The sequence below is a fragment of the Schistocerca americana genome, chromosome 9 (genome assembly GCF_021461395.2).
Source record: "Schistocerca americana isolate TAMUIC-IGC-003095 chromosome 9, iqSchAmer2.1, whole genome shotgun sequence".
NCBI lineage: Eukaryota > Metazoa > Arthropoda > Insecta > Orthoptera > Acrididae > Schistocerca > Schistocerca americana.
Genome location: NC_060127.1, coordinates 10,961,521 through 10,970,090, shown reverse-complemented (window position 1 = coordinate 10,970,090; position 8,570 = coordinate 10,961,521). Strand labels below are relative to the sequence as shown.

At 48.5% G+C, this 8,570-nt stretch overlaps 1 protein-coding gene across 1 annotated transcript in view; it reads left to right on the top strand.

Moving 5' to 3' along the window:
• Window positions 1–2,041: 2,041 nt before the first annotated feature.
• The window catches only part of LOC124551155 (mucin-5AC), a 173,978-nt gene continuing 167,449 nt past the window's right edge, over window positions 2,042–8,570 (top strand). The window contains exon 1 of the mRNA XM_047126122.1: window positions 2,042–2,722. The gene's annotated coding sequence lies outside the window, so the exon portion shown is untranslated. The remainder of the gene's footprint in view (window positions 2,723–8,570) is intronic.

The following is an 8,570-nucleotide window of genomic DNA, read 5'->3' as shown; positions in this document are numbered from 1 at the left end:
TGTAACGTCCTGTGAGAGCAGGTGAGAGCGTAGTAATAAAAAAAAAAAAAAGCATGCTGTAAACAGCATATACAACCGCAGTAGAGTGAGAAAACACACCACAGATGCTAAAGTGGACGAAAAACTTAATTATAGTGACACACACAATCGCGACCCACAAGAAGGTATTCTCAAAAATAATCCAATTCTTTACGACTACTTTGCAGATGACGTAATGTCACAGCGTCAGGTATAAAAGGAAGCCGACATGTAGAAATTAGTTTTCACAAATAATGAATTTCCACGTAAGCAGTAGAAACAAATTAAACAAAATATACATATTACAGTTTTTAGGCCTGAAATAGAAAAACTACCATGAAGTTTGTACGATACTGTAAAATCGAAATCCACAGAAGATGAAACACAGGTGTCGAAACATGTCTGGGTACATAGAAAAAGGAATAGATAGTATTTTGTATCATCATGATCAGTTATCTGCTATATTAGCAGGTCCTTTGCCTCTCCATTTTCTGCGATCCATTGCTTCCTTCTTAAGGCTGCTGTATGTTGTACCGTCAATCATGTCATCCAGTATCTGGAATCTCTTCCTTCCTCGCTTCCTTTTCCTTTCTACATAACCTTCTAAAACTGTTTTTATCAGTCCGTCATTCTTTCTTAATATATGCCCAATCCAACTTCTTTTTCTTCCCTTTATTACATCTAGTAACTGTCTTCTCTCCCACTCTTCTCAGTACCTCTTCATTTTTTACTCTGTCCATCCAACTTATTCTTTCCATCTTCCGCCATGTCCAGATCTCAAAAGCCTCCAGCCTTTCTCTGTCTTTTTTTCCTCATAGTCCATGTTTCAGCGCCATATAGAAGAACACTCCATACAAGACATTTTATGAGTCTCTTTCTGAGTTCTCTGTCCAGACTGCTGCAGAAGATTCTCCTTTTCTTATAAAACGCTTCTTTTGCCATTGCTATCCTTGTTTTAATTTCTGTGGTGCACTTCCAGTCGGTGTCTATCCTGCTTCCAAGATACTTAAAATTTTTGGACCTGTTCTAGTGTTTCTCCATTCGGCATAATTTTTATTTCCTTATTTCCTCCTAGTGCCAATACTTTTGTTTTATTTGTGTTTATTTTGTATAACGTGGAAAAAATTAAAAATATATAAAAAGTGACTTGTCGCTATATTTGTATAAAAAATGTAATGCTCGGCCAAAGAGGGCAACAGTCAACTTTACTCAATGATTAGAATGCGTAGAAAACGAAATGCGCAGAGCACAGTAGTTTCCCGGGAGCGTTTAATACGCGTATTCGCTGGCGGTGGTTTCCAGGAACGCCGGGAGCTATTGGGAGAACGGAACAGATGCGGCTGCGAGCTGCACTTGCTTCGAGGAACAAGGGGGCGGGGGGGGGGGGGGCGGAAAGCCCGGTAGCGGCCGGGAAGTCCTGTCTCTGGTTTACCGCGGCGCGCCGCTGCTCGCTTGTCGTGTGACGTATTACTCGCGGGAGCCCCTCTTCCCCCCTCCTGCCGCCACAGCTCTTCTTCCGCCCCCCCCCCCCACCCCAACTGCCTACCGACCGCTGCGCGACAGGCGTTGAATGCCGCTGACACCTCGGCGGCCGGCGGCGGTTATCAGCTGTTTCGCCAGCGGCGCAGCCAGGAAACCTCGCCGCGTCAAAAAGCCCTTATAGAGAAGACGAAGCGGTGAGGGGGACAGCGGGCAGAGAGAGAGGGTGGGGCGAAGAGTGAGACGGAGCGGCGGAGGAAATGAGGGAATGACAAGGAGGGTGTAGAGAGAGAGAGAGAGAGAGAGAGAGAGAGAGAGAGGAGTCTGGCGCCGCAGTTGCGGCGATCTGCCGCCAGAGGCGCTCGATGCCTGTCACTCGGTTTTCGCGTCGGCGGCCGTCGGATGCTGATGCTCGGCTGTTGGCGGCGGGGCGGCGGAGGGGGAAAGCGGTGGGGGCGACGAGCGGTGGGGGGGCACGAGGGGGAGGGACGGGCGCTCACCCTCTGAGAGGAGTCAGTCAGTCGCTGCCCGCCGAGGCGGAAGGACGTGTCCGTGCGTGTGTGTTGTGTCCACTGTGTGTGTGCGCGGAGCAGCGTCTGGCGCGCGCGGAGCCGACTGCGAGACGCGGCACGTAGGACGAGTCGCCAGCAGCTCGTTATCTCCGTCTCGCGGGCGAGCAAGGACTTCGCCAGCCGCGCCGTGTGGCCCCTGTCCGGAGCAGGAAGGGGACCCTGCCGCTATCACCGTATATCGGTGCTACGTCAGTGTGTGCGCGCTCGCTCGCCTTTATCGCCACAAGTGCTGGCGCCCCGGCTGCGCTTCAGTGAACGCGACAGCTCCGTGGCAGGCTGGTATTGCGCGCGACCGACGTGCAAAGTGCATCACAGCTGGAAGTGAACAGTGAAAGACAAGTGCTAACAAGTGAAGTTACAGTGGTTGTCGCACAAAAAAAAAAGGAACAGTGTAGTGTCGACTGTGTTGGAATTTCCCGAGCTCCCTGGCGAGCAATCCACAGTGCGATAAAAAAAAAATTACACTGACCGGTGTGTTGTATAGTCTCGTATCCCCTGTGACGACAGATGCTGGGCGAGACAAGTGCGTGACAAATAACGGTTCCGTCTGCCGTCGCTTCTGGGAACTTTGTACCCACACACGTACTGCCTAGGATATACATACGTACACAGTCATCGCTCCACTCCCAGCGAGCCACGACTCCACGAAAAAGGTGAGTGCGTGTGTAGTGTTTTTTTTCGCAGTAGTGTCGAGTTAGTGCCGAAACTCAGTGGTGTGGGTGTGCGGAAACGCTTGCGGGAGAGCAATGCGACCCTTTTTTTTTCCCACCGCTAGTCTCCATTCTGCCGCGGCCGAACGGGCGACCTCATTTTCGGAGCCCAGCGGCCGTTCGCCTCGCATGTGCGTGCGTGCGTGCGTGCGTGCGCGCATACGCAGCGGAAATCTCTGCGGGCGATCCTCGGTGCCAGTTCGCCCGCACTTAATTTTTTCCCTGCTGTCAGGCGCGCGACGCCTGTTTGTCGCAGCCAGGCTGCGCAACGCGCAGAGTTGCTCTTATTTTCTGACGCCATTGTCTGTCACGGTCGCCAAGTCGCCTCGCCGGCCAGCCAGCTAGCTAGCTATTAGCTATCGCGCCTAGCGGACCGCAAAACCAGTTACGCACGACCTCTTCCTCTTTTCTCGGCCCTCTCCTTCTCTTTTGTTCCATCCCCCTTTTAATTATATTGCTTCTGGTCGACCGCTCTTTTTCCGCGTCAGCGCGAGACCATCTGTCTGGCGTAACGATTTCTCCCTAATAGACGACAAAGCGGCAGTAAACGGAGGAGAGCGCTGCCCGGCTCGCCGCTTTGAAACTAATCTCATTCTTCTACAGCTCGCCGCTCCGCAGGAAAACCCATCACTTACCTAACATTACGCGCTCGATTCTTCCCCCCTCCCGTTACTTTTTAATTAGCGTCCAATTATCGAGTCAATTCCGCAGTCATACCTGGGCATAACTCCGGTGACGTGTAGCATATTCCGGCAGTTAAGCTACTCGATTACATTTCACCGCAGCCATTTAACGTTTTGGGACGAGAGGGGACACAGTGATTCCCCCCTTCGTCACTCTTCTAGCGTCCCGTCGGAAGTTGCCCCGTTCGGCCGTGACGACTCGATTGCGGAATGCACAGAACGGTTTCTTTGTTCGTCGCACGTCTGTCGCAAGCCCAATTAGTGCGAACCGATAGCCGTGAAAATTTCGCCGCATCCTTGCGCAAATTTTTCCACCTGTGAGCTAACACTTCACTGAGGAAAAAGTGCCCATAGATCTCTGCGATGATAATGTGTGCGCTAAGGCTGAAAGAGTGTAAAGGAAATTCGTTCTGGATAGACAATGAAACTGACTTTTTTAAAAAAAGGCTTACCTCGAGGCAAAATGAAGCTTTTACGATGAAGCACTTGCGGATACGTTAACAACCGAATTATAGGCGGTTAACACGTCGTATAGCTGATAAAAGTTACGCGTTTTGTTTCACCTTGACGTCGGAAACATAAGAGATTGAGCGTTGGCTGTGCATCTACGGTGGCGGAGAGTATTCCTTACCAGTACTGGCGAATTTCAGCCCTATTGCCAGTTTGCATCAGCCCTCAGTGGTCTGGTTCTCGAGATGCTTGTGCGCGGTGACAGCACAGTCTTCTTCGAGTACAGCAGGTTCCGCAAGTTCACGCAACAAGGTTTCACGACAACAACTTCGCCTTTGGCTCCCTGAAATTTGTGTTACACTTTTCGTATTAGTTATATCGACCTGTTACGTCCCTAGCAGCCCGTCTTTGAAGTCGTTCGGTCTCTTATTTCACGTTTAACTGCGGACTCGAAACGTCGCAACAATGCATTAGCCACTAGTGTCTTCTACCGCGTTTCTCCCTTACTGTACTCTCCCGATTGTTCTAAGAAGTCTTGTGTCAGCCAATCGCCGTCCCCGCTGCAGATGGTTCGTGCTCATCCAATTTCATATCGTATAACCTGTAAATATTTGAACGGTGTGATGTGGTCGACACGTTATCCACTAATCTTGTGATCGCTTACTTTCAGCTTCTCTGTTACGGGTATTATTCCCAGAGAGAGGAGTCAGCCAAGAAACACGTGTGAAAGTGGCGAAGTCGGAATTGTTGGTGCAAAATCTCAGCGCCGCAACTCGCCAATACAAATTCTGACGCTGGGCACTGGTCAGACGAAAACAGCGAACTACGCGTTGCTATAAATCGTACAGCGTTCAGATTCCGTGAGCAAGATTTGTAGAGCGAAACAGTTGTGTTTTCGACGATATTCAGTGGGTAATTGAAATGTTGCCGTTTTCACAGTCTCTTCTACAGCGAATTTGAAAACTGTTGAAAGCGTTTAGATTTCCAATTGTTATTAACACCCATTGTAAAGGAGGGAGAATCTGCGAACGCCGGCAGATGTTTCAGTTATCTGTGACGAAATTGCGGTCGGTAAAATATTGTGGACTCATGTCCAGTTAGGTGTAGACAACGTATCAGTCTAGTGCAAAGAATGGCAGCTGTGCACGTCACCAACTGCAAAACTGTGCTCTCATTTGAGGACAGTGTTGACGAGTCGTAAGTAGAGCCACTCGCGTCATACAAATATTTGCGATGTGTAGGTGTGTAGGTGTGTCTGTTCAGTGGAACGACCACGTAGAGTTGACTGTGACAAGCTACGATTCAGTGGTAAAGGCACTGCCGTTTGCTGAAGAGTCTCTGATGAAACACTTACGCGGACCATAGTTGAACAGTAAAGGGAATATGGAACCCACGTCAGGTCAGACTGATAAGGGATGTGGGATCGTGTGGAAAAGAAGGGGTGGGGGTGTGCGACTGGTAAATGGCGGACAGTCCAATAGAAATGTTGAAAACTCTTACAACGCAAGTACCCGAGAAAGCCAGTCTTACACCTCGAGAGAAAACGCTTAGAGAAAAACCTCAAGGATCGTCTTTCACGGCATAAACTAACGACATTCTAACTGCCCCCTACACGTTTATACTTTAGCGACCGTGCAAAGCTCAGGCAAATGGCGATAGTACAGCAGCCGATTTTTGCACTCTCCGCCCGCGGGCGAAATGGAAAGGAACCACAGCATATCGAACTGTAGCACCAGCTTTGTTTACCGCCATGCATCAGACCACTGTAGACATACAATCCTGCCTTCGCACAGGTAGAAATTTAAACGTCCGCCTCTTACAACGGGCTGTTCCACCGCCGGTGATCAGACGATTCCATTCTCCTATACGTGAAAGCGATTACAGCCCGCTGGTGTAACAGTAGGCACTCCCTTGCTTATAGCTACTACCTGCTTGACACTTTTTTTAACCCCCCCCCCCTCCCCCTGTTGCGTTTCATTTGACGGGAACAATGTCAGCGAACGACAAAAAAGCTACTGCGCCCGTCGTGACAAGTTTTTAGCTAATTGTTCCTCCCCCACCGGCAGCGGTGGTCGTGTGCCACAGCTCCGACGCCCACTCGCATAACTAAGTGGGAGGCGCGCCGGCAGTTTAAATTAATTCTGAACGGAAACACTCGCCATTATTCCACCGTCTGTGTGTGTGTGTGTGTGTGTGTGTGTGTGTGTGTGTGTGTGTGTGTGCGCGTGCGCACTTCTGGCCCCCCCCTCCCCCCCCCCCCCCCTCCGGACAGTTTATTCACCGGTGGGAGGGGAAAATTAAGCGACCTAAACAGTGCGAAATACGACAAAGCTTCACGTCTCGTACCCTCCCTTTCCCTTTCTTCCGTTCTTTCATTTTTTTTTTTTTAAACATGTGCTTCGCGCAGTTGGCCATTCTGTGTAGCCACTTTGGAGAGGCGCGAGGGTGCGCACAAAACCACTAATCGAACATTCAGGCGCGCGTTAAGTGCTAATTAATTGAGGACGGCGAAGTCGATTAGTGGTGGCGCTAATTCTGCACCTCTCTCCCCCCCCCCTCACCCTCCCTCTCCGCTCACGGGTTTTTCAATTTCCCCCCCCTCTCTCTCTCTCTCTCTCTCTCTCTCTCTCTCTCTCTCTCTCTCTCTCTCTCCCCTCCCCCCCCCCCCTATCTGATAAGGCAGACCGATCCTCTAATGAACTGTTCGGTATTGTAGGGGCGGCAGAAAAAAAAAAGAATAAGGAAGGAAAAAAGAAAAGGAAATCGTTTCACTCCCCCAACAGCGGATTACGTGGCGCGTGCAAAGTGGGCTGTCGCTGCGCTAGTCCGATTACATCGTTACGCCAGCACTGAGGTTTTCATTTTTGAGACCGGAAAGCTGATACAGTCATCACCTTCCGAAAGAAAACCCCGCACCGTATGTTTATAGAGCGTAACCGTTAAAAAGACTCCACTCACTGTACATTATTCTCGAATAATAAACAAACATCTGTCAAAGTAAAACAACTGTACTGAAATGCGCGCTAACTGAATCAGGTGGTGCTGAGAAAATTAGATGAGAAAATGAGTTCTGTTACTTGGGTCGCACAAACGTGACCTTGACCGAATTAGAACTGCACTATATTTTCTCAAAAACCTTAGATTATTTCCAAGCCATTCCTTCTACTTCCCTGTTAATGATTTTAATTGTTTCATTTGCACTTCGTTTCTTAGTGCTGCCTCTAAAGAATTGATTGACGCAATGTGGTCTCCTGATCTCATAATCGGATACTATCGGCTTCTTTTTTTCTCTCGGGTGTAGGGCACAGTTCTCCGTTTATTCACATTCACGATGAGATGCCAGTCATTGCTCCAAGTAAACACTTTGTCCAGATCTTTATACATTTCCTCAAGACCGTCCAGTGACGGTAATTACTCATAGCCCGTAGCACTTTTGGCAAATATTCGTATAATGCTCCTAATCCAGTACGCAGGTGCAGATAACGTTGTTTCTGTGTACTGAGAATATTAAACGTCCAGATTAACTTCCTTCGGTCGCACACGATTTTACCCTCGTTTCTGCCACACTCTCGCCATCCAGTTTAACGTTGTTGCTCTGGTCTTCAGTTCCAGGACTGGTTTTTCGGAGCTCTCCATCCACACTGCTCTATCCTGTCTAATCCTCTTTATCCCTTAATATCTATGAGAATCTTCATCTATTTGAACCAAAGTATTGTTGTCAAGCGTTGGTCTCCCAGACAAATATCCCTAGAAAAAAAACTTCCTAGCACTTAAATTTACGTTCGATTATACACTTCCCTTCCTCAGAAACGTTTTTATTGTTGTAGACAATCCATACTTTGCATCTTTGCTTCGGCAGTTATTTAGTTGCCAAATAGTAAAATTCATCTACTACCTTCAGTGCCTCATTTTCTAAACTAATTCCTCTCAGCATCGTCTGCCTTGATTCTACTGCATTCCACTATCCTTCTTTTACTTTTGTTCGTAACAGTCTTATAACCTCTTTTCAAGACGCTATTCATCCGTTCAAGTGGTTTTCCCCGTCCTTTGCTGGCTCTGTTTTATCACGTTCTCACGCAAAATTTAAGTCCTGTATGGACCTGGGCCATGCTACATTATTCAACATGTACGACTTTCTCATTTAAAGTTACTTTTTTGCAATTATTTACTATTACATGGAAAGGAGGGTCATAAAGTCACGCAATGTTCCGTTGTGTTCCCTGAATTCGAGATACTGATCCAGTACCCGAGAAAGTGAGTTTCGAACCTCCGCCGGATTACCCAGATTCACGTATCCAGATAATAAGCGTGCACATAAACACTTTTGTTCGGAGAATACAGCCCCGCACACGCGCTCGTTAGGTATCCGACGGGGGCAGATCTTGATAATGTCAGATTAGCGTATAATTTACCGAGCACTTCCTGAGATGAAGATGTGTAAGTAAACGACCGCCCTTGCAAAGTGTGAGCTACAGCGGACGACTCGCTTAAAGAGGCGAAGTTTTTGTCGCCAGTAGGTGTGTGGTTTCTTTTATTATTTTCCGTGTCGAAGATTAGCGGACCATTTGGACACGGAATTGCAGGCTTCTTACTGCGCGTTGCGCGGCTTGCATAACTATCGGGCGTCAGATCTTAACTTGGTTTCTTCCCCTCATTAG